Below are 25,974 nucleotides of genomic sequence, written 5' to 3'. Positions count from 1 at the left end.
TTTCGTCTCACGGAGGGCTCCGCTAATGGAAAGACACGAGCCGCACGGCAGCTTTCATCTCCTGCAAACAGCTGGCATTGGCAGACGATCCGCCGGCCGTTATGATCAATTTCTGCATTGTCAGTTTGCTAAATTTTCAATTCAGTTCAACGATTGTGATCCTGATGTGTCCGAGAAACAGCCGACGGTTTTTAGCTTCATAAATAACTTAAACAATGTATTGACTTCCTGTGAGGGCTGGATGCAGCATTTCATCTTAAGGATGTACTGTATGTTCACCTCGTGTTGGCTGAGAAAGAAGAAACTCTATTTTTAGTTGCAGCCAAATTAACAACCTGCAGCTCCAACCTGCTGATTACATGTAAATTGAAATAACAGGTACAGCTTTGTTACTTCGCACACGTCGAGTTTCACGGGCCACTATTCCCAAACGCTGCGACAGATTCAGAACTGCTGTTTTCACGGGCTTCATCATCAGGAATGTTTAAAATTAATAAACCACCAAAATCACACCATTTATCAAAGACAGAAACTGTAAAAACAGAGGAAATTCAAATTTCCACGGGTCACTGAAGCTTGAAATAGTGATATTTCATCACTTTATTCTGCATATCTCATTTCAAATTTCACCAAAAACCACAAAGCAGATCCTGTAGAAAACACCAAAGGACTGATGTGTGAGATTCAGAGGGATCTACCGGCAGAAAGTATGTTTTCAACCACCTGAAAACAAGAATCCTGTTTCAGCCTCCACAGAACGAGCTCTTTGTACCTACAGAGGGAGCGGGTCCTCTTCCACCGCCATGTTTCTACAGCAGCCTAGAAGGGACAAACCAAACGGCGGCTCCAGAGAGGAAAAGTCAATTGAAGCGCAGACAGTGTTTACACAAAGAGCAGAGGTCGTAAAAATGTACGAACAGAACGTGAAGCCCCACCTTCTTCTTCTTCTGTCGCTAACACCTGGAAAAAGCTTGTATGCATAATAATGAAAGACACTCAACCGGCCTTTTTTTTTTCTTTGTTTGTGATTTATGGCTCTGTAACTGTGTTGTGCTGCACCACAAAAGACATTTTTGAGTTCTCCCCACTTCAATGATTGTGCTGTTTTCACAGAGGTGCAGGTATTATACTGCAGTGAAGAATGAGCCCGCGGTGAATAAAAATGCCCAGAAACTGCTCACAGATCAGAGGATTAAGCGGGACATTCTTCTGAAGCTGATGTCGGCGGTCTCTCCCGGACCAGTGGCTTTGCTGATGTACAAAATGCTCCGTCCACTCGTGGTGAACTTCATCTTTTCCTCACAAATTTGACGGTTAGAGCAGACACGGGCTCAGTCGTGGTGTAACTCATCACATACTGCAGCTGTGAGCTTATAAACCTCTTCTTTCCATGTGCCAAACAGCCTACATGTCCACATAACATAAATATCAGACAGACTGTACCGTCACAGCCGACATTAGAAGACTCCAATCAGGACACAGGCCAAAAAACTCAATGACAATTCCCTTGTTACAAAATGAATGTTAAATAGCTACAGCTGGTATAATCTGCATGTTTGACATTTTAATTGGCGAAGCAACCATCGGCGCCGGCTTAAAACGAGGAGCTTCGGAGGGGCGAAAGAGGGTTTGCTGAGAGGTCCGACCGCTCCAGCAGCAGCAGCACGAGCTGAGGAGCACGGTGGAGCTGGAAAAGCCAGGCCGAGCACATAGATGAGGGTGCACCTGTGAATGTGTGAGTTATAGAATATCTGCAGCTTCGTGGTATTTAAAGACAGGGAAGTGTGCAAACATGTGTAAGACACTCACAAAGGTGGAGAAGCCAGAGCCGTGACCTTGCAGCCGAGAGGGGTTTTTAACGAGCCGCCTCGCTGCCCCGCTGTGTTACAGTGGCAAAAATCCACACGCACACACGCACAGTGCAGCACCAGTAAATCCAAGGCCAGGTGTGTACTGGGGAAAGACGTGCTACACGGGGAGGAGCGGAGGAGAGACTTTGCATGGAAAACTCTCCTTTTAGCAGCTCACACAAGTGTGCTGCAGCAAAGGCTCTGTGATCTCTTATTACTTATACAACATGGTCCTTCTCAAGTAATGTACCACCATGTTCAATCCAAGGACACAACAAGACCACCGAGCCGGCTCTGACAGCTACATCCACAATTGAACATGATAGGGCTAATCGCTATGCAGCTTCCTCGCTGAGGAGCACTTACATGGGGGACTTTTGTCAGGCATAATAAACTCTCCTTGCGTTGTCACAACACTGTTGAGGAGGAAGGTTAAACTTAGAGCTGTCTGCATCGCTGTCCCTCCGCAGCAGCGGTGCTCTGACTGGGGATCAGCGCAGCGTGGCTCCTGCGGGGCCTCTGGGCCACACAGCGACGAAGAGGAGGGGGCTCAGGCCGGCGCTAAAGACTTTGACACTAACATAATCGCCGATAATTGATTCGCCTGGTGGGGAAGGTGTAACATTAAAGGATAAAAACGGCAGCCGTAGCGGAGGCACGGCGCCGGGGCTTAATGCGAGCTGATGGGGCCGACGCCGCCTGTCACATGCCGTCTAATCACACGAGACGTGAAGATTCTGAGGACACATATCATCAAATCAGCATCAGCCCCGGACCCCGCTCAGCCCCCTCAAAGGGGCTTTGATCAGCGACGGGCCGGGGAAAGCGAGGGGGCACACGGGCCAAGGGCGGCGGAGAGACGGCGGAGGAGGACGGAGAGAAGACAAGCATCCTTCGCTGCTGCAGGACGGCCCTGAGACATCACATGACAGGACAGACACAGCAGAGTGTATCAATGAGCAGCAAGCGAGGATCAAACAGCATCACGGCTCGCTGAGCCTCACGCGGGCGGTAACCTTGTCCGGTCCAGTGACCGCGATAAACACAGGCACGGCTCATTTTACCTACATCTGATTCTTTATTTCATTTGCAACTGAACATACAGCTGAAACGACGACAGAAAGTGAATCAGCAGCTACTCTGATGACCGATTAATTGATTAAAGACCTGGTTCGACTTCTCAAACGTCAGGATTGACTGATTTTCTCTGTTTCATATCAGAGAATTTTGAATATCTCGAGGTTTTGGACTGTTGGTGGAAACAAGACATCTGACAAGCTTAAGGTGATTGATATGGACATTTCTCACTGTTCTCTGATGTTTTATTCAGAAACTCGTCTGCACATTAATCAGTGATGACGGAGATCCAGCAAACATAAAACTGCCGCTCCTACAGAGCAAAGAACGGGTTGATTTTAGCATCTTTAGCTACAATGCAGGTGATTTTCACTCACAAGTTATCAGTTATTTCCTTCATTAGCTGTCTATGCACGCGTAGCTACATGTACATATTGTTTCCCTGAGTAATGTGCACTAAAATAAATGCAGCCTGTACACGTTGATAAGTTAATCTAGTTGTTATTAGCTGTATGTGTGCGTCTCACTTGCAGTAATCAAAATGGAGCATAACAGTCAGCTGGTGTTGCAGCTGCACTTTAGCTAATGTTATTCTCGTTAGCTTGTAATAAAATGACTACTTTAATAACCCGCCAGCGCTTCGCTGTAACTAACCTGTGGGAAACAGGCCGACCCGTTTTTTGAGGTTAACCCGTTCAACCTGAGATCTGAGCAGACCCCCGTTCCTTAACGCGAAGCGGCGATTCCAGTCACCCTCACAGCTGTGTTATTAACGTGTAATGGAGACACATGAGGTAAGTGTAGTGGCGGTGACTGGGTGTGCCTATCTGCTGAGTGAGCTGATGAAGACGGAGGGCTCCCCGTAGCCTTACAGTCAGAGTGCTGATAAATTGGCCAGCCTCCACCTTTTCTACAACTGCAGAAAGGATGCGTGTTCACGAGAATCAGCACAGACGCCCGCTAGACTGGAGCTGACAATATTAAGTGGCAGCGTGACTGTTTTCATGAACACAGGGAGGCCGAGAGCACCGAGGAGCAGGAAGGCCTCTATTATGTCAGCGAACAGCAGACATGAAAAAGGAGCCAGTCGGACTATCTGTCCTCCTCTACGGCACCAACAGACTCACCTTTCCCAAATTAAAGGTTGCTGAGTACAAACAGCATGAGACAGACAGGCAAACACACATTTCCACCTCGTGCCGCAGACATAAACACACATCACCTCATGTCGAAAATGGCTGGTAGGAGATCAAAGACTTTACAGATGTTTAACAGAGCCATAGGAGCTCCTTCAGAGGTACACTGCAGGGTCGGATATCTTACAGAGGAGCGAGGGAGGAAAGAGGGAGGCTGAGAGGAGAAAAAAAAGGGAGTAATGGCAAATAAGAGGGGGAAAGGGGAGCAGCAAAAGCCGCAGGCGGAAGACAGCGGGGAGAGAAGAGGAAGACTGGGATGACGAGTAAGTGAGAAAATGCAAATGAGAGGCTGCCGAGCAAAGTGGAAAGAGAGGAGAGAGAACGTGAGAGATTACTGTAGGGACTGCTGGAAGAGAGTCTGAAGAGCAGAACAAAGCTGACAATGAAGAAAGTGTGACGGGGGGGGGGGGGGGAGAGAGCACGGGAGGAAATGGCAACGCATGAGACACGACGAGCGCGCATCACGCAGCCTTTTGCTGCTAAAATGGGCCGCGTGCGTTCGCAAATGTCCTTCAAAACGCAGCGCTGGCGGCTGAAGACATCACAGCACAATATGTTCCAAGAAAGACAACGCAGGAGAAACAGACAACGGGAGGATGAAGAGAGGGAGCAAGAAGTAGGGAAAGGTATAATAAAAGGAAAGAAATGATCCCCGGAGAGGCGGCCAGCGGCGTGTGTTTATCACAAGCCAGAAGCACAGGGAGGAGGAGGAGGAGGAGGAGGAGGAGGAGGAGGAGGAGTGCAGGCGGCGGACTGAGAGGTAGCTCCTCCACTGTCTTGCACTCCCTGGCTGTCCTCAACCAGCAGCTGGAGGCTAAACTTAAGCTCCGCCAGCAGCCACCAGGGAGCGAGGGAAGGCCTCGCGAAGGGGTCATCCGCAAGCACCAGCCACAGCGACACTCAGGGACGCACATTTGCATCATTAGCAGAGGAGCGCGGCGTCCCCTGATGTCTGCACGCCGCACAACAAACCCCTCACAAATGTGACCGCCAACAGTCCCCGTGCACGCAAACACCCTCTGCACAATCGCCACACAGCGATGTCAGCCTCCTCTTCATGAATATTCATCTGCCTCATTAACACTCGAGTGGGGAGACGCAGCATATTGCACGAGTCTCCCGTTACTTGGAGAGAGAACGAGAGTTGAGGGGAGGAAGAGACGGGACACGGGGCGACAAAGAGGAAGAGAGAGGAAGTAAGAGGCGAAGCCTTCTTTTTACTGCCAGCAAACTTTCCTTTCTTGTATCTCAGGAGTGAGGAGGGGGGAAATGTCCTATATTGTTCCGGGAGCTGATGCCCTCCTGTCGCTTTTCCTTATGAAGCCAGACTGGGGCAGCGCGAGCGCAGCGTCAGCAGCGGGGACAGCACAGCGGGAGCACGGGGTGGGAATTACAGACCATTTTACCCTGCAAATCCTCAAGCAATAAACGCTTTAAAACAGCTGCAATTTCTCTGCTAATGCCCGGCTGTTCACAATAAGCGCTAAACTGTGGGGGATATGTGTGAGTACACCTCAGCGCGAGCGGCTCTCCGTCCTTGTTCAGGAACAAAACACACCAGCACACACAAAGCCGGGCTGTCTCGCACTCAGACGCCGATTCTGTCGGTCCACTCAGACTCTTTCTCTCACTTGCCAACAGAAACACACGCGAGCAGACACTACCACACACAGAGGGAGGATTATTTTCTCTTTATGTTGTAATGCCAGTGAATCTCTTAACAGGAACTGCCAACAGGGGAAATCTCCCATCCTGCAGCTGTGTCCTCTGAGAGGCTCTGGAAACTGTAGAGACAGCAGACTCTATTTCCTTGACTTTCTCTCTGTGGCTTTGGTGACAGAAACAGCCGGCCACTCGGGGAGGAAGAGATGAGGCAGAGTCGGCCCATGCCAAAAATTTTGCCCCACCGGCGTCACTCCGATCCTCTAAAGGGCACGGACAAAACCCGCGGTGCCATAATTGGACCACGTCTCTGGAAATCAATACTGCTGCTTACATCAGGGGCCTCCACTAAAGCTATTTCATATTCCAGCTTCTACACACGCTTTCTGACAAAAAAAAAAAAAAAACCTTCAATTTCAGAACGGTATGAACTATTGATTTCACAGCCACATTTCTTCTCCTCCTCCTCCTCCTCCTCCTCCTCCTCCTCCTCCTGTCCTCTTTCTTTTCCAGTCCCCTGTTGACACACAACTCCTTCCCAGTGGCAGGAGCACCTTCTGTTGGGGGTGAGGAGGGTGGAGTGGTCCTTACCTGTGAACGTGATCATTTTAGGCCATTCAGGTGCCTTACAAGAGGCTCCTCGTGGCTTTATTTCGATTGGTTTGGGTCAAAGTCCTTCTCCAAGAGACATTTCACCCATTAGTAACACCAGTTTGTCACATATTTGTCAAATACTGTTTTTATCTGCTTCAATGAAGCTCATGTGTTAATCTCCTTTATCCAATCATGTGTTCACAAAGTGGTGAACCTCCCTCCATCCTCGCTGAGCCTTTCCAGGATGCCCCCTTCATACCCAATCATGATCCTCTCACCTGGTACCAATGAGCCTGTTTACCTGTGGAATGATCCAAACAGGTGTTTTTTTGTTGCTCCTGTCCAAACTCGTTTGAAACATGTTGCCGTATTAAATTCAGAATAAGCTGATATTTACAAAACTCAATGAAGCTGATGAGGTCAAACGTTAAATATGTTGTCTTTGGACTGTTCTCAGTTGACTTTATGTCAAAAAGGATGAGCCAGTCATCACATTCAGTTTTATTTAAGTTTTACAGAGCTTTTTTTTTTACAATCAGGTGTAGATGTATTTAATTTTTCACTGTTCTTTAAACTGATTGATCTTTCTTCAACTTGTTTTCAGTTAACTCTGAAAGAAGAGCTGCATTTCTTGAAAGATGTTTAAAGTTATCATCGTCATTATTAAACTATCTGCAGGTTCCTCAAACCCTCTGGCCAAAGACAAACACCCGTCACAAGTCCAAAAGCCCAAAGCAACAAATTCAAAATGTGCTTTTTGTTTGACCAATGGCCCAAAAGACTACAAACATCAGCAAATATCGACACCAAAGAAGCCAGAACCAGTGAATTTTGTTCATCATTGCTTTGATGAAACAGTTAAACTGCTGCCGCTTCATTTCATCGACTTACTAACAAATGGTACATTACCAACTCAGGTCTGCAGAACTCCAACACAAACTGAAGGAAATGACTTGAACTGTAAACTATGTGTGAGTGACTGAACTCTGCTCGAGAGAAATCAAGATGTTTCTACTGTTGTTGACCTCATTCGACATCGAACCTCTCTTTCGTGGACTCACTGTAGTTTCCATCGACGACCTCGACCCTTTGTCTCCCCACTTTTAGGTTCAATGCATTTTTCCCACTGCCTTCAACATTAAACCAAAAAATGATATCCTTCTCAAATGCCAAATCAGGCAATATTTCAGCCATGACAGAGCTGGAACTGGTAATCAAACCATTAGAACGGGTCACCGTTTTCCAGGCTTAAATGCCAGAAAATATCAGCAAAATTGGATCTGACTTTTGGGCAGTGACACTTTTAACCAACTGTGTTGTCATTAATTCATATTCAGATGGCTTCCCTGGGTCACGAGTTGTGCTCAGCAGCCTGGCAGAGACCGGGGACCTGACCAGTTCAAATCACAGGTCCAAACTCAGCACGCATGCATGATTTAAATGCATCTAAATGGCAGATGGCGAGAGAGCTGGCTCGTGTCTGGCTCCATGACAGAGGCAGTGATGTAGGAGAAGCGGCGGATGAGGCTGCGTATTAGAGTGAGGAATGGCCTGGCTTGTCTTTAAGATTACTTTTCCTCTTAAAACATTCACTTCATCTGTGTCACTCCTGCTCCCAAGTTGTTATTGGAAAACAGGAAAGGTGGAAAACCATTCAACGCCGGCACTGTCTGCATCAGTCACACACTGACACACACATACACACAGAAAATACATTTCATCCTCCATATCCGACACAGCCAATAGCACTGGCAGGCATTTGCGACCCCAATCCATATTTCAATTTCCCTCCTCTCATGCAAACTAATTCAATACTTGTTGCCTTCCCTCACAAGCGATCGGCAATGTGAGAAATGAGCTTCTTCTCATGCTGCATCTATAAAAGGCCCAATCAGAGGCATTTCTGAGTGGGCCTCTGCCTATATCAATTATGTCTTAGTAGGCCTGCACACAGGCAGATTCTTGGAAGAAGCGTCAGAGGATGGAATATCAGCGCTTTGCAACACTCTCGCCACACTGCAACACAAAAAGCAGAGCGATTTTCTGCACCAGAATGCGCTCAACCCACATTAGCTAAATTTATAACTCATATTTGACATCACAGGCTGTCGGCGCTTACGTCAAGAGCTTAACTCCTCGTGTTTTCAAGCCAGTTAGATAAGCTAACAGTGGGACGTCAGCCGAACGCGCGGTTCAGATATAACATACTCTGATTTGAGATCTGACCCTTAAAGTCAGCTTAAAACAAAAACAGCACATCCAGCTTTTTTTTTTTTTTTTTTTTTTTTTTTTAACTTGTGAAAGTCCCTCACAAAGCCAGAAGCAGAGACTGCAAAGCTGTAGGCTGTGATGCCACCAGCCAACACTTCTTGGAAACGATCCATCGCCACAGCTCAGGAGACAGACCGGCCGGAGTGACAAGCCCAAGTCTGAGGCAATTTACATATATTCTCTTAATCAGGCTCATTAGTGGGAAAGAAAACCTCAAACTCTGTTTATTTAGAGACCCTACAATGGATTTCCGACGGGCGACAGACTTCCATCGGCTTTTCTTCTCACCAACTCGTATTTGATGCGCTAAACGCTGTCGCGTTTTACGCCGAGACAACCTAGAAAAGACTCACACATCTTGACATCTTCCCCTGCAGCGCCATCAACAAAGCAATTCCCCCAAAGCACACAGCCAAATAAGAATGTGAGAGCAAACAAATGAAGTACATGGCTAGCCGGGCGCAGCAGAGTCAGACGGAGAAGTGCTGCAGTGCAGGCGCATTTCGTTTGTTACCAAAGGGATCCTCACTGGAGTGGGCAGATCCTGAGGCTGTATCCTCCAATTCACTGTCAATGCATTCTGCGTTAGGTGAGCGCGCACCAACACTTATTTGATGCTGCTGAAACGGGAGAGATGAGTAACAACACCTGCTCCAGCTCAGGAGCCTGGCGGCACTTTCCCTCACAACTCTTTGGCCATGTAAAGGGAGAGGCGAGCAGGTAATAGCGACAAATTTAGGGGCTTAAACGGCGACAGCTTTACGATGCCTGAGCGGCCTCTACGACTCCATTCCTGTCAGATTCTATTAGCTTGGTCTCCGCCGTGTGTTTCGATTGGCTCTTGGCCTATTCCCAGCAGTTACAGAAGCACCTCCCGTAAATAAACCAAATAGCTGCATCTTGTGGTGTATGAAGAGGCGGGTGGGGGTGGGGGCTCTGGGCAGCTGGGCACTTGTGTGTAAAGAACATCTGACAGAGTGGTTGAATAGTTTAATACACAGCAGCGAGCTGAACGGAACCGGTCGACTAGAGGGAGAGCTGACACACATCAGCGCGAGACTTTAAATTTGACTAGTGTTTAAGAAGAATACGAGCAGCCGGGCGAGAAAAGCACTTCTAAATCAAGACAAGTGGTCTCATTCCACTCCACACACACACACACACACACACACACACACACAATCCTATAAACAAAAGAAAAAGTGTGTCTATCTGCCAGCTGCCAGGTGGAAGTCTAAGGAAAGGCCACCTGTCTAATAACTGGTTTTTGATGCGTACAGCTCAGCAATATGAAACCGAGCATCTGGCCTGCCCCCTCCAAACTGATCTTATTAACTGCATGCGTATCTGTCTTCCCCTTACACAGAGTTTATTTGGGTGGTTCGCCCAAATAGCTTTTTCCCTTCCAAAAAACATGATTTTGTATTTATTAATTCCACCAATCGGGGCTTGTGAACGCACGGCGGCTTTGCCACCGACTCTCAACTGCCAGATGTCCACTGGATATTTTCATAAGGAGCACACGGCGTCTCCCTCAGAATAAGAATTCGTCCTTTGTTGTCCACTAAAAACCGAGAGTGTTTTGAACTGTTTTAAAACCAACTCGCTCGCTCTCTGGAAGCCAAATACCTCAAGAGTAAAACTAAATGGAATCATAAATTCTAGCAACAATTATTGAAATGCAACGCTCGACGTGCCGCGGCTGAATTAGTTTTTTTTACGGCTTTGAGGTGGCCTTTGAAAAACATTTTGGTGCGCAGATGAAAATGCTGGACTGTGGCTCAGCCTGCTGAAAGAGGAAAGGCGGGGGGGGGGTCTGCTCGCACAGCGGAATGACAATCAGCGGCTTTTAGGGGAAAGAAACGTGCTAAAACAGGCTACACAGCAGAGCAAACAGCATTTCATATCTAATAATCACCTGCACAATAATCATACACTGTAAATGGTAAACAGGTGTGTACAAGACAATAATAAATCTTTCTATGCCTTTTATAGTTTTGGGCGCCTTCATTGATGCGACGTATCTTCAGCTGCTGCAACAGCCATTAAAGCGTGCTGGTTCTGCAAAATGCGACCAGGTGCGTCAGGATATCCTGGTATTTTCTGCATATTACATTTGACTTACTTGGTATTAGGACATGATAAATCTTCCTCTGGCATACTGAACAGCATCTGACTCGTCACAGCAGCAAAGCACAGGTGTAATTACTAACATTGCATCCACAGCGGCAGCGCCCTGAAACCAGTGGAGCTAAAATGAAGCGTTAATACCATCAGCAGCATTTGTGTCACTGCGTCGTGTCAATGTGCTTTTCTGTGTCGGAGTCTTTTTTGCTGACTTTCGACAGCAGTATCTACAGTATAAAGTTTCATGATATGGTGCGAGAACACTATGAATGGAGGTGAACTGCTCCGTCTCCCACAGTGCCGAGCGTACAGTCATTTTATTGGTCTGTGGGCAACTGAGGCTTAAGTAACTGAGCGGTGGCAGAGCTGTGAAACAAAGCCGTTTGTATGATGAACTCAGATGTTGAAAACCGAGGCTGAATGCTGCTGCCACAACAATGCCTGGCATTATGTTACCTTGAAATAAAAATAATAAGCATCACGGTGAAGCATGCAGGTTTTAAATCATGGGGAGTGAGAGCCCTGTTATTGGATTTATTGATTTGTTTTGTGAAAAGTGGTGTTTTACTCTTCGGCGCCTTTGAGGTAAGCTTGTTATATATGTTCAGCACAGTAAAATGAATCAAAATAAGTTTTAAAAAACTGCCATCTATGGATGACACACGTGAATAAAACAACACCAGCCACTTTCTCTGTGGCTTCACACCACTTTAATTTTGACTGGCTCCTTTTCAGCCGTCTTGCAGGGGGTGATGGTCGGACCTCACCCTGCATTGCAGCAGCCTTTCTGCTGGACTCTTGACTCTCTGTGCTCCTCTTCTCTGTACAGTCGCAGGTTGCAGCCTGCAGCCGTCCTGCACTGCGCAGAGAGATGCAACAGAGGGGGGGGAAACCGCGCTCACTATTTGGCAGGATACACGCGTTGAGCCGGAGGATACGGCATCCCACGTTTTCTTATCGGTGGCTCATTATTTTGCATGTCCCTGTTGAAATTTTCACTCAAATAATTTTTGCTGTGACATAAAAATCCGGCCAGCAGACCTCAGTGTGACACAGAAGATGACGAAAAGCAGTCGAAAACTCATCTCCACCTGCTCGACATCACAAATAACAAACCTGAGCCGAGACTGAACTGCTAACATTAGCCAGCTAGCGGCTAATATTTTAGCCCTGTAAAAGTGCTTCCAGCGGGAAATTACGCCCAAACGTACGTTCAACGGGGAAAACAGCGTAAGGTGCAATCGTTACCTGTGGGAAGAACCAATTAAATAGCTTAAAACTCACCTTTGTTTCGCTGTTCCACGAAAGGGATGAAGGATTTTTAACAGGAGCCGTCGCTGCACTTCCGGGTTAGGCTGTGACGTATGCAGACGCCCAATAAGCGGCTGGCCATGCTGGGATTGTTTTGGTTTTGGACACTGGATGTCACACTGGAAAATAAATATATCTCTTAAATTAACTGCATTTTCATTTAACTCTTGAAGTCAGTGGTGCACAAACTGTAATTAGTTTAATCTGATTTTCAATATTACTCTTATTAAAGTGTATTAAGACATGATAAGATAAAACTTTATGGATCCCAAGTAGGAAAATTAAGCATAACAAGAAATAGATCAGACAGCTGTGGAGACAGTGTGATTTCTCTAAGTAAAAGAAAGTATGTATCATTAGAAAACTGCACTTAAAGTATCAAATGTGAAAGTATTCATCACACCGCAGAAGAGCTGAGTATTTTCATTATTTAAGCATTTTTGGGTGAGATACGTTTTACTGTTGCAGCTGATGGGGGGTACTTTTTATATTGTACCTATTCATATTGCTTAAATGTAGTGGAGTAAAATGAACTTCAATGAACCTCTGAGAATACTCAAGTAAAATACAAATACTGAGTAAGTGTACGGGTTACATTTCACCACTGCCAAAGACGTAAATAAAACCTATATGCTATATTGCATTACACTAAACCTGCTAAAGTGTGCATACATGTAACATACCTGTGAATGTTAAACAGAAGAACTGGTCATTGGCAAACAGCACACAGTGCACCGCACTGACACTCAGGTGAGCAGCACCTCGGGCTCATCAGGACACTCATATTTGACTAATACACCTCGGATTTCCATAAATGATGCCAGCAGTCATCAGTAAACCCGTGAGATTGTCTGTTGCCCCCCTCCTAAATCACCGGGCCTCCTACACTTGACCTGTCAGACTTCAGCAGCATCCACCAAAGCAAATGACACAGATCACCCCCTCAAAGCTCGCTTTACGTTACTTTAGTCAGGCCACAGATAGGAGACTTTCAGACGGAGGAGGGCTCTTCTGTACAACCCTCAACAGCACTGATGTGGGTATTTTTATTCAAATGTGTATGCAAATATATGTGGGGATACAGTACATGTAAAAGGATTAATTCATACGTGCTTGTGTGTATCTGTATGTTTTTGATGTGATACATGAACATGGTGATGATGAAGACATTGAAGATGATCTATCCACATGAAACTATGTGCATTTTAATATGTCACGGGCCACACGTCCATGCTGAGGACGTATCTAAAATAAAACTACGTCACTCTTTAATGCAGCATATTGTCCTCGTTATCCTTTTGGAGCTGGGTGCTTGATTTAAAGGACATCTTCAGGCTCACACAGATAGATTTGATTTGTTTGTCAGCAGTAATTGTTTCACATTATTCCCAGAATTATGGTCAACATAAGCATAGATTTCTGATCTTTTCCTGGCAAACCCTATTCAATGAAGGAACTTTGCCATACATGGGGTTTAAGAAAGTGGGTCATCACATCAAGATATGCAAGCAACACATGAGGATACAGGAGATAATGCAACGAGCAATTAAAAATGTACAGAGAATAATGCAAAATGTGAATTATAGTGCAGTGCCTTTGTAAAGATTTGCAGCTTTACTGGCTTGACGATATGACATGAAAAGATGTGCTGTAATATGATTATGATCTTGATGCCAGCATTTAAATTGGCTATGAAAAGAATGGTGCGCAGCTTTGAGTACGTTGCAGATGTAAGTAGGCAGTGCTGCAGATATTAAGTCACCACATGTGGGTAGCTGCCCATGTAGGGTATCTTGGCAATTTCACAATGTTATAAGAATATCATAATGTGATTTTCTCTTTTGAAGATTTAAATCACATTCATCCAACTTCAACAAAAGCACCCGGGACACACCGCGAATCTGCTGTGATGCTCATCCAAAGGTTGTCTGGTGGGATATTTAGTTTAAGGCAAAGCAAATTAGAAAGATAAACAAAAAAAAAACGAAGAGGAAACTGGCAATTGAATAAAGGGAAGAATAAGAGAAAAGTTGTTGTGACACCTGGATTGTTTTCTTCTCACGGATGTTTGATCTCTTGAAGAACGCAGTGCAGCGGGGACGATGCTCATAAGATCCTTCCACAGGTGGAATTTGCTCCTTTGTTGGATATATATATATATATATATATATATATATATGTACCTGTGTGTACTGTGAATGTACATTCTGTATTGCCACTGTAATAATAATCCAAACTTTTTTTTCGGCTTGTTGCTCAATGTACACTGCATCCCTACACGCTTCATAATGTGAATTTTTCCCAGCTGGTGGGACGTATCAGTACATGAAATTGTATTACTGTGTGACAATCCCAGCTTACTCCACAGGTCTGGCACCATGTTCAGCCGTGGCGCAGCTCTGGAGTTTAATGCAATTATAAATAAATAAGCATGTGGTCGGGAAGAAGACAAGGCCCTATGGGGACAAGCTGAGAGAAAATAGAGGAAGTTTAATTAAAGCTGCAAACCACACTCCCACACAGAGACACACAGTAATATAGGCAAACCAATACATAGCACTTATATGTCTGAGTGTGTGTGCACTTCACTTGCCTTTATTTATGTCTGGATGCACGTGTGCGCCCATAGCTACAACCACACAAAGGATGAAACTGTGCGAGTGTGCGTGAGGATCTACATCCGCTTTGGCTTTTGTGCCTGCATCCATGTGTGCACGTGTCGAACCAATAGAAGAGGAGGGAAATGTGAGTGTAGAGTAATCCCATGTTGTATTCAGGTAAGATCCCTAGATTTCCTCCTCACACAGGAGTCGATGTGTTACCTTCCTGCCGACGGAGACGGAGGTCCTTTGTCTCTTCCAGTATTTCACCTCCAGTAACACAACTGTCACAGTCTCTGCACAGCCGCGGTGAAATGACTTGGTGTACACAGCTATGTTTTTGTGACTTTATTTTCTGCAAAATGATTGAACTGCCAGTCTCCTCGTAATTACCTAAGGGGTGCAGGCAAAGGCACAGCCAGTAAAAGGCTGATGAGGGAGTATTGAATTTGCACTTCAATTAGAGTGCTTATAAAGTGTGGATTACACAAGGACTCCAGGGCCACAGTTCTCACTCAATTACCACAGCGCACTATGGGAGGAGGGACGGCAGGCAGGAGGGGCGGACAGCGAAGGCGTCGGGGTAAAGGAGCAAGGTGGCGGGAAAAGACGTGAGGAGAAAAAAGTCATGTTGAATGTTGGTGCGGCCTGAGCCAAGTCTTTGCCCTGCATCCATGCAAAGGCAAGGGCAGAGAAAAGGATTAAATGAGGAGAAACAACTGGAGGGAGAGCCATCCACGTGTGACCCAGGTCTACCTCTCACAGTTATTTAAGTTCCCGGTGCTGCACAGAGTCGCACCGCACTGATCTGAGAAGCCTGCATTCATTTACTATTCATTTCCATTTCCTGTGTAGTTTAAACAAGTCTCCTTCAAGTTGAAGGGGGTATACAGAAGAATCTGTTCAAAAGGAGCAAAAAAAAAACAACCTCAACAATGTGTCTGAGTCCCTGAGTTAATTCTCAAATGGATTATTGAGCCAATGAGTGAAAATCACCGGCCATTTAGAGTGGATTTGTCTGCGAGGCAGCGATAAACGACAGCTCGCTTTTCTCCGGCTTAGCTCCTCGGTTCTGAGAAGGAGATGCTTGAAGGACATGCTTTTAGAGTAAACAAGCTAATGGCAGTGAAGAGGGAAAAAAAAGGGAAATTTTCAATTTGATTGCTTGGCTGTACTTAGAAAGATAATGTGAGACGATATGATTGTGTGTAATTAATTGTTATAGAGACTCGTGAAGGGTTCTTGGTGCTTAATCACTGGTTGTGATGTTTGCACAGTGAGATTTTAAAGATTTCAAAGTGAAATCTGTCTCGCTCTGAAATCTCTTCTACAGTATAAAACATAAGGGAGCTGCACAAACAGACTGACTGTAGGTATGAGGAGGTTACCTGAATTTAGTTTGACAGTCTTATAAGATGTACGTACAGTAATGACAACGTGACGCTCGTCATAATTGGATACATGGATGAACAAATAAAGGAAAACCTAATAGCTCACTGCAAAAAAAGGGATTTTATATCTGCACGTACCTTTAATCTCCCAGACTCCAGCAATTTTCTGTCTGTTTAGATCATCTCCCTCCTTTCTACCTTTCCCTCCCTCACTCTCTCTCTCTCATTGCTACTGTCAACAAAGAATGTGCAGGCTTCCCACAGGCCCTAAAGGAATCTCTCACACTGCACTCACATAATCACTTCAGACCCGGCTGTTTAGGCCGACATCTCCGCTGGGACTTACCAGCCGCTCGCTGCAGGCCAAATCAGACCGCTGAGTAAAGAAAATAAAAAAAAAAAATAAAAAAAAAAATCAACTGCAACAGTGAAACAAAGAAGTGCAAGTCAGACAGAAGAGCGTGACCAGTCTGAGAACATCAAGGATGCGTCTTTTGGTGGCTGAATGTCACACTCTCCTCCTGCAGTAATGGGATGATTTGGTGCCCTCCTGTATGAAAATGATAGGCTGTAAGAGGCCGCCTCTGAGCGCGCACTACACACCCACATGTTGTGTGCTGAGTGTGTATGGCGGGTCAAGCACGAGTGTGTCGCTACCACAGGACCAGTTTGAATTCCATCATCCTTTCCATACAGGTTGGAATGGGATCCAGAGCTTCATCTGCTTATATCAAAGAAGCTGCGTTTAATGACATGTTTAATGACTCCTTACATCGGCAAATGGGCTTCATTTGAAATCTCCAGCTCTGTCAGAAAGAAGCCTTTTCTCCACCAATTAGAGGCATCCTCTGGAAGACAGACTCGGCGTTCTAAACGAGGAGCGTTTTTTCAAAGATAGGGAAAGAAAAGCTGTTGGCGCTCGGTCCCTCGCTAATGTCAGGCTCGAACAGGCTGGAAATACATTAAACTATCAAGGTGGGGAAATATTTTTAACAATGGCAGGCAGCGACTGAAGCCTCTTGGGAGTTTGCAGCTTATGAAAAAGAGAGTTAACTGCATCTGCTGGATTTGAGTCAAGATCTCACCGCTGTGTTTTATGGATGTGGTATTTTTCACTTTTCATCGTTTTCAATATATTTGCACGACTTTTACCGACTTTACTGACACGACTTCACCCACTTCTGTGTTTAATTAGGACCGGCAGAGCACGTGTTCATGATGTTTTCACGAAAAGTTGCTCACTAGCAGATATGTTGCTCTGAATTAGGCGAATTGTTATGTTGAAAGTAACACATCCTTGCCCGCAGCGCAGTTTGCCTCAGTGAACCAAATTATTAATATCTTAATTAACAAGCACAATGTGAAAAGTGCGAGACACACAACAGAAATGAAAGATGCTTGTTTTCTTTTTCAGGCTGTCAGAGACTGAGCTCAATTTGACTGACTCAGAGAGCTAATTCCCCTCCAGCACTGAAATAGAAACATTTGCATAGTAAAGAAGCTGAAACGTTTTCAGGGTGAAATGTGTGAAACAATACGTGCCAACACACAACCGCACATGAAGGGACAGAGTCTTCAAGCTCTTTTAATATGAAAGTGCTGAAACAAAGGTCGAAGATATTTCTGTGTTTCACTTTAGAGAAGTTCACACATTAAAGTGGAACGTCTGAAGGACTGCTCCAGCTGTTTGAAAGTGTTCCTCTGTGAAGCTGGAGGACTCGTCGAGACGGATTAAAGGAAGGATGTTCAGAAGTGAAGCAGCAAAGGTGGAGATATCCTGACGTTTACAGGGACATTCACATGTACACCGTGAATAGGTGCAACAGGCTGCCAGTCACAGTGAATGGAAGCTCCAAGTTCCTCACCTGTAATGGTTTTGCTGCAGAGCCACACGAGGAACTTCAGCTTAATGCAAATTTACTCTGATGTCCGTGAGCGACAGCCTGGACCCAGAGATGGGCAGTATTTTAATTAAATGTGTTTAAAATACCTGCTTTATTGTTGTTGTTTGTATTTTTCTGGGACAAAGTGTTCAGAGCTTGTATTTGTGCATTTGAAATACTTAAAATACATTATTTTATGTACCATTTTATTCTCTAAAACGACACATTTTTAAGATTTAAGATTGAACCTAATCACAGACTCCCACCCCCAAGATGCATTCTGATTGGCTGCTTCTAAATGTTTTTTCTTTTCACAGAGAAGAAAGCCCTTGGGGGGTTAAGATCAGACAAACTGTGACATCACTTTGTTTAGAACGTGTTTTTCTATTTTCAGATTAGAAATCACTTTTGTATTTTAATTAAACACATTTCTTTTTTGATACATTTAATGAGCAAGTATATGGAATTTGTAACACAGTACTTTTTGAAGTATTTATGCCTGTTTCTGCCCGAACCAACCAATCACGTCTGTTTTGATTCCCAGCTGTTAGCAGCTCAAGTATTGTAAAACCACTAAAGACAAATTAACAAGGTGCCAGGAACCGAAACACACGTTGGAAATGAACTTCGTTATGATGTGCGAACATTGTGGCAGCAGGATAAATATATGAGTGACTTTGTAAATCAAATATTAAGCTAAACTCGCCCTCAAGTTTCAAGCTTGCAGAAAGCAAGAGGCAGTCTGCTGCTTTGAGTGTGTGTGTGTGTGTGTGTGTGTGTGTGTGTGTGTGTGTGCGCGCGTGTGTGAACAGCTGCCTCGTTCCTTGTGTGAATGATGCCCAAAAAAAACCTTTGATCCTACACTTCCCATCATGCACCATCTCAGAGTCTTTCGTCTGACCCGTCCTGTCTGGTAAATGCCGACACCTTTCAGACTCCAGTCTCTGATGACATTACTTTTTGACTTTGGAAAGCTCCCTCCAGAGCCGAGAAGGGGTTGTATAACTGTCACTTAAAGAGCGCCTCGTTAAACGATGCTGGTGTAGAATGTTCTATTAACCAAATACATCAAGCAGATACATTCAGATACTTCAGAGCAGGATAATTTGTGGGAATGGCACAAATGGCAGCACATATCTGACACTGTTTTGGGCTACAAATTATAACACAAAGAGGAATCATTAAGATCAGTGTGAAATGTGAAGCAGGCATTCATTCCAAAGAGGCCCTCATCTGCGTCTCTCAAACTGCAGTCTTTAACTTGAAGTGAAGCACTTTCTGAGACAGAAAGGACCCTGGCTGTCTTTCAAGGCTTTGACACGCTTGGCTCCGTCTCAAACACGTAGCACTATTACTCTGTTTCTAATTCACAAGATAAACAAGGACGTGAGAGAAAATGCCAAAAAGTCACAGCATGAAGTACAAATTCTGTCAACAGACGCTCCACTTGTCATTTAACCACGTCAGCCCCGTCCTGTCGGTGCATCTGCAGAGGGCTCCACCTGTTGGATAAGAAATCTGCTCGCTGACCGGCAGCCAAAGCACACTGGAGCCGAGCAAAAACAGGCTTATCTGTTTTCCCGGCACAGCTGGGGCGTAATGACCTCGCGCTACAGGTCGAAACATTTTTCTGTCCTCTATCCCCCAAATGAGGCTGCCTCTGCTCATTAGGGAACCAGCGTTTTAAAAACACAGAAAAACAACCAGTGCCGTGGCCATTAAAGATGACATCGACTTTTTAATTAAGTCTCATAAAGGGCCTATCAGCGTGAGGGAGGTAATGTACGCCGGCGTAAAGCCAATCCCATCCCATTTCTGTGTTCTTTGAGGCTTTAACAGATCTGTTCTCATTTCACGCTATTGGAGAAGGTCTGGGACTGCAACACTTAACATCTCAGCGGTCTCTGCGTAATTTCTCATCATGTTCCATAATCCAATTCCACCATTTCATATGACCTTTTTTTCCTGCAAGCCCAACCAACCTGGCAAGGAGAGTTTATTTCTATAGCAGGTTTAAAACACAGTGACGTAAAATTCTTTCCATGTGAGGCATAAACAGGCTTTAAAGTGGCTTTAATCAATGTGTTGGATCATATGACTGCTTGTATGTAAGAGAGGGTCGCTCATGGTGACAAACTCATGGAGAATTATCACCTGATTCGGCACTTCCTCTCAGGTTTATGATGCCTAACAGGGTCTTTTTACTCACTGTTTGCAGCTTAACGTTAGCATGCAGGTTAGTTAGCATGAAAAAAGCAGCATAAAGGGCATTGATAGTATTATGGAGGTTGCTTTTTTATATGTTTTATGATATAATAATGATGAAGAGATGGGAATGAGTTGACAGTTGTGTCTGATATCAGGCAGTATTTACGTGCCAACATCGGGAAGTTCTACACACGTCAAAAAATGAGTGTGTCCAGGTAGGTGGAAACAATGCCTGCACACACACTGCTGAGGCAATGAACGAGATTAAACTTTATTTAAACGAGTCTGGTGCAGCACTGAGCCAAACACATTGCTCTTGTCACTTTCAATAAAAGGCTGTTGACCCTGTCACAAACACATGTGGTTTGTTTTTCCAGTCCGGATTTAAATGCATTTAAAGTCGGATCAGGCCTCAAATCTTCAGACATCTGTTCCAGAGATGTGGGATATCCAAACTCTAAGCTGCTTCCCAGCCCCAGACGGGAGGGTCTGTGACGCAGACGCAGGTCACAGGTGTGTATTTCAGCTCTAAATCTTTCAGTGCTTTACAAACAAGAACCACTAATAGTATTTTTGTCCTTCGAGTCGTTTGACATACAGGCAGCCTGTGCAGAGTGCAGTGATCTGAGAACTGTAGTATTGCGCTTCGCTTTCTTAGTCTGAGTAAGTACTCTTCTTCCCGCAGCTGCTGCTTTTCTGGAGAGACTTGTGAAGAGACCGTTACACTTGTCTAGCCAACTGAAAATAAAAATGTAAATAAACTTTTCTGTGTCTTGGCCACAAATCCTTGAATTCAGTTCGAGTCCATTACTACAGCAAGCCTTGTTTTTTTAAGTCTATTTGGTTTTACAGCGTGGCGCAGCCGATAAGTCTTATCTTTTTGCAAAAAGTGTCCAGCGTTTGTGTGTGTTTGTGCCAGAGGAACATGAGTTAGAGGCAAAAAAGAGATCAGGACAAAAATGCATGACCTGGATTGACTACTCCAGGCTGCCAGACCACCAAACGGACTTTGAATCCCTCCTCTGGTTCCCTCTGTAGAGGAACCATCCAGAAGGGAGGTGATATTGGAGAACCTTCACTCACCTCACACATGGGGCGGGTCACAGTGACCTGAAACCTCCACAGATAAAGTTCTGGACAGCACTGCGGCTACCAGGGTGCAGCAACAAGACCGACCTCCTTATCTGCAGTTGGCACAAGATACCATATCTAAAGCTACACCCAGAAGATTTTAGAAAGTCCAACTTTCTACATGGGAAAAGTGTTGTGCAAAGCAAACCCAAGACTCAAACTGGGTTGGCTTCAATGTGAAATTTACAAGATGCAATTATCTGATATCATGTCAGCCTGGCAACATGCGCCTCTAAGTGATCCACATTCTAACTTTTAACATGATTATAATCCCGACGATTACCTCGTGTTTCACAAGCAGGCAATGAGTTTTGTTGTTGGTGTGATTTTGTCAGTGTAAACACGTGTTAACACACGCTGCCCAAACCTGAAGTTTCCACCTGCCAGTTTTCATGATCAGGTTTGTGTTTGACCTACTTGCCCGTGTCGTTTCAGACGTTAGCATGAAAATGCCAAAATACAACAAACTAAGCTAAATCTCTATAAAGCAACATTTGTAACATTGTATGCTTTCAGCTTTCAGTGTTTTCCAGCTCAGGATTTTCAGACCAAATCAGGGCTGAGATAGTTAAGCAGGAAGAGGACCCCAGCGGGATGCCCGTGTTGCTCTGTGTCTGCTGAATCTATAGGTAACGCTAGCAAGAGTTTGTCTCACACTAGCTGTAAGACCCGTGTGTGTGTGTCCGTGCAGTCGGGTTATTTTTGTCTACTTTCTGCAGTGTTAATGAGCAGAGACAGACTTCCACAAAGACTTTATGACACAAATCTGGATTGTGCATTGTGGGCTGATTTGCCGGACATAACGTTTGATGGTGTAAACTCTACATCTTCGCTATGACTTTTGACCTCTGCAGCTCATTAACAGTGATTTTATTCTGTACAGTATGTAAATAGATTTACAGTGCTTTGATGAGCACGAGCTGATGAGCTGTTTTAACCTTAAAAGCATAAAAAGTAAGTCAAGCTTGTGTTTTGATCCCGTACATTTAGAGGGAGAGTATGGAGCTTCGTTTCTTCCTGAACACATAGTGCTGCTCCACTAATCAAAGACCTTAAGTCCGGTCCAGGACATTATCCTCAACCAATTGCATAAAGGCAGGAGAAAGAAGGTAATGAGGTTGGCAATATAAATCAGTGCACAAGAAACTCTATTATTGGTAAAGTAATGGGGACCGACGTTGTTTGTAAGCTTCAGCTGTTTGCTTAATTGCAGATTTACGAGCAACATTGGCTCTCATTTACATATGTAAATTCTAAGCAGGCCAACAGAGCTGTTCTTGGCAATGCTTCTGTTTGCCTGCAGGAGGAAAAAAGGGGCTGTGTGGCGAGAGAAAGAGGGAGCGAGATAAACAAACAGATGGAAACTAAAATAGAAAACGGAGATGGAAGGGATCGTTTAAGAAGTGATGAGCAGGAGCCGAGGCAGAGCTCTGGGGTGAAGTGGCTGTCTAGCAGAGGTGCTGGATGGATGACGGGGAGGGCTTTGTCAACACAAGAAGCTCAACACTTCACCTGAGCGCACGGCAACTGTCTCCACTTCCCTACAAATGGCCGCAGTCAGGACGAGTAAACAAAAGGACACGTCTGTCTTTCTGTAAGGTTAAAGCAGAGAAGTGCCCCTACAGGTTGTCTGACAGTTGCCAGAGTCCTTAGGGCAAATTCCCCGCTAAGTTCAAGGATTCTCACACTCACACTGATGTGCTCAGATGTGCACAGATGTTCCCGTGCCTGAGACTGTGATCTGCTGGCATTAGTGGCACTGTGTGTTACTAATTCATATAGACAGCTGGGGACAGTAGGTGCAGGTCCCCAGTGCTTTACCTGCTTCCAGACAGGAAGCTGTCAGCTAATATAGCAAGTGTGGCAAGTGTGTGTATGCAGCACGTGTGCGTGTAAGAGAAAGTAGGGCTAGGTAATAACACAACTGAGGAACTTCTCACAGTCCACAAATGAGAGAAGAGAGAATTTTGCAGCCAGACACACTTTGATCCTCATCGTTCCAGTGAGATGTTAGTTAACAGCGGGAGCAAGCCAGCATGGGAACATGCAGAAAGAAGAGAGTTCAAAGTTCAAACTCACTCATCTGAGAGACAGAAATTAGCTTTGTTTAAAGGAATGTTTTGGCAACAACGTCACAGAAATAAATACTCATCCTTTCTCAACTCGTCATTCTCTATCCCCCAATTATGAGCGGCAATCTCTATGGCTGATTATATCAATCAGCGACAGAGATGATATGACATAAAAGTGATTCAACCTATTCCCAGTTCATGAATATACATTAACTCTTCCAATCATCGAGTGTCTGGTTAGGGGGAAAACTCTGGTGCGCACAGATTTATGTGTTTTACATTCACCATACAGTTTGACTGAGATGCATCTGAAGGAGAAATAGGTGGTTATCATTAGCAGTGACCACCCACTGACCGCAGCGTCTGACTAATAAGTCAAAACCAGTCTTGCATGTTTCTATTTTAATTGCGAGGATATGCATTCAAATAAACTAAGCACGGTAAACAAGAGGGGTTAGAACCGTATTCAGGCCAGAGACAGACGCCATCGGAGCCCTTTCTGAAATAATCATGGTGTCACTTGAAGCAGCATCGTGATACGCTGCGGGTCGGAGGAACAAAAGCCAGTTACTGATATACAATTAATGCGACTTGGCAGCAGAGCAGGCTGGTGTCTCTGGTCAGTCCCTCTCGCTCTTTCCCTCTTTCATGCATGCACATACACACGGACATAAAAGGCCGGAGAAATATCGATGAAATCCGTCGCCACGTATTCTCACTTTGCTCTCTTGCTGTTGACAGACTCCTCCTCTCTGCCTCTGCTGATCTTCAGGCTGTCCTAATTCACAGATCCTCCTGAGGAACCATCAAAGTGATAACTGCTGTATTCTACCTCTTTCTTCTGCTTCGCCCATTCATTTCACCCCTTTGTGTGCACACGCTCACTTTTACACATTTGGTGCAAGGAATGCCCGTAATAGTGGAGGCTGAGTAGAAGTCCAGACATTAATCCTACTCCCAGATGGTGAAGCTTATAGTGTGTATTTGTGGATGTGTGTGTTTGCACAGTCTTTTTTTTTTTTTTTTTTTTAAATCTCACCCCCTCTTGTTTTCAACGTAACTGAAGCGTTTGAGTTTGGACCTCTGTGTGTGGAAAGTTACCCATGAGTTGATTACACAAAAGCATAATGTGTTTAAAACTGAAGTAGGAGCTTCTCTGCATGCACACATTTAAGACTGTGTGCAAGTATTGGAGAGTACTGCGACATATATACAGTATATATATATAAAGTTGTGTAGCATCTTTTGTGGCATCTTTGGAGCTGCACAAAATCTGACTAACACCTTGTTTGGGACTGCAGGTGCTTGGAGTTAGAAAGAGGGGGTCACCCCAGACCTCCATGGCTTGTGGCTTGAAGCAACATTAGCTGCTACTAGCATAACACCCAAATCTCAGACTGACCTGCGGGCGGTCAAGCTGTATCGTGGGTCATGAAGGCATGGAGTACAAAAAGACAAAATCTCTGCTCCTGGCTTTTCATTTAAACTGTCCACCGTGAGGGCAGCAGTGTTATAGGAGTGCAAAGTAATGGAGTTCTCCTTTAAGGCTAAAGCTAAAGCATGTTTTCTCCCAACTGCCTTCAGTCCAAAATGAAGACAGATAAGATTCAGCACCGCGGACAGCTCCAGTCTGGAATCTGTCAAATGTCAACATACAAAGGGAATTAGGATTATCTTTTTTTTTCTTCTTTTTTTTTTTGGATTGTGCATTTTATTGGGTCACTGTTAGTCTACAATGAGCATGTTAGGCCTCTGCAGACAAATGTTGGTCTTTGAACGGCTACAAAAACACATTCCCTCTCCGAATCAATAATCCAATATGTTCAGTCAGAGATAACAGATGATCAGAAGATAGGTACTACGCGGTGCCAAGAGGCGCTTCCATCACGCCAGGCTCACACATTTCAAGTTAAGAGAGGGCCCGCCAAGAAGCATCTCAAGAGTCTGCCAATCACCTCCAGTAATGATAATACCGGAGACAAATGAAGGCAATAACTAGCAATGGGATTAGACCTCTTATAAAAGTGTGAACGAGGGAGATTTGGGACATTTGTCTCCTCCGCTACACTGCAAATATGGCTGTGCAGTGCAGCGGCAGCAACTGTGCAGCTGTTTTTAATGGGCCAGATTCAGTGACATTACATGGTACATTTTGAGCGTATGTGCCCATTGAATGAGTCTTTAGCAAACTTGAACCGGACAGAAAATGTTCAGTTTTCAGCTTTTGAGATCGAGGTTAACACAGTCCTTTGATCAACCTTTGGAATCGCAATAAAATTTTGATTATATCTCATTTACTGTCTGCACTGTGTCTGTCCAATAAATCAATCAAAATATGAGAATACGTGCAGTTTGATTTTTATGCACCTTATTTAAAATGTCTACATAAATGTTTTACATAACAATTCACCTTTTTACCCAAACATTTTACCTAAACTGAAGTCAGGAGGAGGAGTCGATCTTTGGAAGCCAAATCTGCCTTCTGCTCGTCAGCTTCATGTGATGTGTTCTTCCTGTGCTTGCCATCACCTGCAGGAGAAGTCAGATGCTTCAGAGCACCTATAATAGTTCCATGTGCTCACAGAGGTGTGTTATCACACC

General features: G+C 44.8%; 1 protein-coding gene across 4 annotated transcripts in view; it reads right to left on the bottom strand.

Annotated features, from left to right (window-relative positions):
• spop (speckle type BTB/POZ protein) overlaps positions 1–12,153 on the bottom strand; it is a 140,357-nt gene extending 128,204 nt beyond the window's left edge. For 3 of the 4 annotated variants that reach the window (XR_013078322.1, XM_076752881.1, XM_076752880.1), the window contains exon 1: positions 12,062–12,129. The gene's annotated coding sequence lies outside the window, so the exon portion shown is untranslated. Of the gene's footprint in view, positions 1–12,061 lie in introns of all 4 variants that reach the window. The other variant, XM_076752878.1, reaches the window with a different exon arrangement.
• Positions 12,154–25,974: the final 13,821 nt, after the last annotated feature.

Source organism: Chaetodon auriga, chromosome 16, assembly GCF_051107435.1.
Source record: "Chaetodon auriga isolate fChaAug3 chromosome 16, fChaAug3.hap1, whole genome shotgun sequence".
Classification (NCBI taxonomy): Eukaryota; Metazoa; Chordata; class Actinopteri; order Chaetodontiformes; family Chaetodontidae; genus Chaetodon; species Chaetodon auriga.
This window is presented reverse-complemented; position numbering and strand designations above follow the sequence as displayed.